A 4,504-nucleotide genomic window follows, 5' to 3' on the forward strand; every position below is an offset into this window, starting at 1 on the left:
TGATCTCCAAATGGCCATTCCGAGGAAAAAGTGGAACTCGCCTTGCAGTTTAGAATCTCAATTCGGAAATGCAGTGGGATTTTTAGTATTCAGCTACTTGAGCAAACATCCTACATACCTTTAGGGTTGATGCAGAAGCTATAACTCTCTCTCTCTCTCTCTCTCTCCTCTCTCTCTCTCTCTCTCTCTCTCTCTCTCTCTCTCTCTCTCTCTCTCTCCTCGTACAACTGGGTTTTTTATTGATATGCCAAGAAATTTAAATTCTATGCACAAAGCAAGGCACGCCATGATTAATTATTTTTGCATTTAAATATAGCTCCTGAATATGCTATGCGCATTATAGCTTTTTATAATTCACATGCAAGAATATATAATGATTACGCGGAATGGATTTAAACAAAGGAAATTAATGATATAAAGAAAGCGACTTCTTCAAAGGAAATTACTGTGTTAAGAAAAGAATACATATCTTCCAATATTAAATTAAGTATTCCGTTTAATTAGAATTATTTTGCCACTTCATGTCTTAATACCTCAATTGTTCATAATTTCGTTTAATCGGGAATTTTCTTCCCATAGCAAATGTGAATGATATCGGACTCTTGAGTGTAAACATCAGTCATAATCCCATCAATATTATATAAAAAATATACCTTATATATCATGAACTTCGTCTGAACAATACCTTTGCTGATATTAATAATGGCTTCTAAATGGTCTAAAGGTAATCGATAGAGATTCTACATCTCCCCAGGACCATTGCATGCAGGGATGAACCCATTGGTCTCGCAAAGTTTTTCTCCAACTGCTGAATGTGGCTCCATGAACAATGGACTTTGGGGCAGGTAACAATTTAAATGATTAGCGCTTATCAAACATCATTTTACCCGACTCTTCCAAGACTTTAAAGAATTACTCTAATCACTTTTTTTGAGTTTGTAAAAGTTTTTTTTTTTTGCATTGAAAACGTGCACAATTATCTTTTCTTGAAATACTTCTTTCTATAAGTGGCGCCACCAAATACATAACTTCTTGCTTTTAAAAAGTACTATCCTCTATCAGTATATTCTAAATTCTCTAACTTTCTGGAATAGTTTTTAGCAATTGGTACTTTCCATTCTGATACGAGAATGATAACACATCACAGTTATTTGAGAGATGTTTACTCTCCATCGATAATAAGAGATTTTGGCTAGTGTTCAGAGCGAGGGGGAGGGGGTTAGGGTAGCAGATTGGGGGAGTTCGTTTGGGAAGCATTTGGCCGTGAATCGACGATTCAGCGCAAGGATAATCCCTCCCATAACAATTTAGCACAGACAATTCTGTGCATGACAATTTAGCACAGACAATTCAGTGCATGACAATTTAGCACAGACAATTCAGTGCATGACAATTTAGCACAGACAATTCAGTGCATGACAATTTAGCACAGACAATTCAGTGCATGACAATTTAGCACAGACAATTCAGTGCATAACAATTTAGCACAGACAATTCAGTGCATGACAATTTAGCACAGACAATTCAGTGCATGACAATTTAGCACAGACAATTCAGTGCATGACAATTTAGCACAGACAATTCAGTGCATGACAATTTAGCACAGACAATTCAGTGCATGACAATTTAGCACAGACAATTCAGTGCATAACAATTTAGCACCCAAAAAAAATGCAAGGTCATTTTAAGAAAAGGGATAACTAAAACAGATTTTGAGTGTAGAGAATTTATTGATAAACAATGATTAAAATCAAACATTTATTGAAATAGTTCACGGAATTAAGAATATATATAAGGATATCAATACTAGAAACTGATATATCTTCATGGAAAAATTAATAAATTTTCAAGCACTCTATCTTATCGGCTATATTTCCATAATCATTCACCAACTTCGCTATTGCTTTATGCATTTTGTAATGTCTTCACAAAATCACAGTGAATAATATCTGGGTTCAGATCTGGGCATAAATTCAAAATAGTCCTTGATGCTCTCATAAGAATCCTCTATTTTATTTTCAAATAGTATATATATCATTGAAAAACACACCCTTGTTCCACAAAGCATATTGATAATATAGAGTTGATAAAAAAGGCGCAGGACTACTTTGAATGTACCGTATGTAAGCCACTTTTTGTATTCTTCAGTGTTCAGTATTTTATGGTCGAAAAGGTTAACATTCTATTAGCATGTCATTGACAGACTTGTGCAATAAAAAGAGGTTTGCCATTGTGTATAACACCTAAATGTTCCGGTAATACAATTTCACTATCGTTATCAGGTGTTGGAGTTGGCTCGCCATCTCGCTTTCTACGGCCCTGAACACTCCTGTTGTAATGGTGCATACTTAGGTAGTAAAATTGTTGGTTCATCTGGCAAAGACTTGCGCTTCTTGGATTAATCTTGATAGGACATCATTAGATGCAACAGCTCGTTCGCGAATGTTTAAAACTATCTGCTTCATTGCTGATACTGCCGGCACATGAGTGGGCGTTGTGAGGTCTTCCCACGAATTTTCATTGACATGGATACGACCTTTGCATTATTTTTCTGTACATTAGTCTTCCATTCCTAAGTTTCAGGAGAATACATTTAATGAAATATGTTTCCGTCCTTTTGATATCCCTTTTCTTGTATTATCCTTGCATTTGTTTTCTTATGCTGAATTGTCATGGTAGGAACTATTTGTGAGGTGAATTGTCATTGTTGGAAATGTCTTTTCACTGAATTGTCATGGTTATTGTCGGTGTGTCGTATTTGCCGGGGAGGCCTATCATCCCCAAGGTGCCGCTAGGGAATCCCCTAAGGTTAAACGATAAAGGGAAAGACACAGGAGTTATACAACAAAATGATAGATAGGAAACACAAACGAAGTTGAGGTAACGATGCAAATACATTTTAGTAATGCCTACAGTGCACCGCATGAGATGATTTTATGGGACTATCGTTTCGGCAAAAGCAGGATTTGGGAATTGGAATGTAACATCAGAGATCCACTTGTAGTTTTAAATGAAGTAAAAATTTATATTATTGCTACGAAGGTTTTAGCAGTAGCACGGCGGAACAATTTCTAACAGACATATGTATTTTTACATCTGTACAGGTAATACACATTTTGCTCAAGAAGGAAAGATCTCTCTCGCTCTCTCTCTCTCTCTCTCTCTCTCTCTCTCTCTCTCTCTCTCTCTCTCTCTCTCTCTCTCTCTCTCGAACACAGACTTTCACTACAGTCTGCTTCTGGTACCGCTCCGAGCAACTGGTAACCTTATGGTTAATAGATATTTCTGTATGTGGGTTTAGTAGTGATAATGATAACATTATTCTATGTTGTTATTATCTTATGCCATCCATGTTAGAAAAGGCTTCAACCCTTGAGAATGAAACTATTTCATATTGAGAAATTTTGGTTAAATGGAATGTAATATAAATAAAAGATCTAAACAAAGAAGTTGAGATGAACTAAAATACAGTACGACATAGATATAGGGAAAAGGCGTACAATTTATTAACCATGAACTATAAAGGAAGAGATTCATGAAAGAGAGGCAAGAAATTCTACTCAGTTTCAAAGAGACGAGACGCGAAAACCATGTCTTGGAAATACAAAAATTTGATTCTGTATACCCTACTATAAACCCATTTTTAATGGGATTACCTTAAATTCGATAAATCTTTTAATTTATCTTTTATTCATATTCTCTTTTTCTTCACGAAATCGATTCCCAACTGAATTCAAGCTTCTTTGGTCGCTATCCCTAAGGATATGAAGGATCCTTTTTATCAATGTTTTCAATCGTGCTTTTCCTTCTATCTCTACCACTTAATTTTATATATGAGCATATACAACGACAGAGAATATATATATATATATATATATATATATATATATATATATATATATATATATATATATATATATATATATATGTAAATATATACATATACAGATGGAGAAATGTGCCCGTTGGCTAAAGTATTTAGACAAAGCCTGGTTATATAATATTTGATATTGACAGGAAGGAATAACATTGCCCAGGTTTTACCAATTCGTTGTGCTATATCATATGATTAGTTTGTTTGACAGTCCAATTTTTAATACTTTTTTTACTGGATGCCCAATTTATGATGGGAGTATAATCAAATTAATACCTTATATCGTAGTTTTGTATAGTGATTGTTTTTATATCATACTGATTACCAAAGAATTGTATTTCAATTAATTTTATTTCTTGCAAAATATAACAAAATCATACTTTACTAACAAAATCTGGAAATTATAATTATTCGAGACATTATTAGATTGTGAAGATACAGTATGTCATGATATCTCTCTCTCTCTCTCTCTCTCTCTCTCTCTCTCTCTCTCTCTCTCTCTCTCTCTCTCTCTCTCTCTCTCTCTCTCTCTTGATATCTTAACTTTTATTTGACCATTGGCTGGAATCTTCGCCTAATTAAGAGACACAGACGAAGACGGAAGATACGAAGAGATGGTAAGCAAGACTT

The sequence above is a fragment of the Palaemon carinicauda genome, chromosome 7, assembly GCF_036898095.1.
Source record: "Palaemon carinicauda isolate YSFRI2023 chromosome 7, ASM3689809v2, whole genome shotgun sequence".
Classification (NCBI taxonomy): Eukaryota; Metazoa; Arthropoda; class Malacostraca; order Decapoda; family Palaemonidae; genus Palaemon; species Palaemon carinicauda.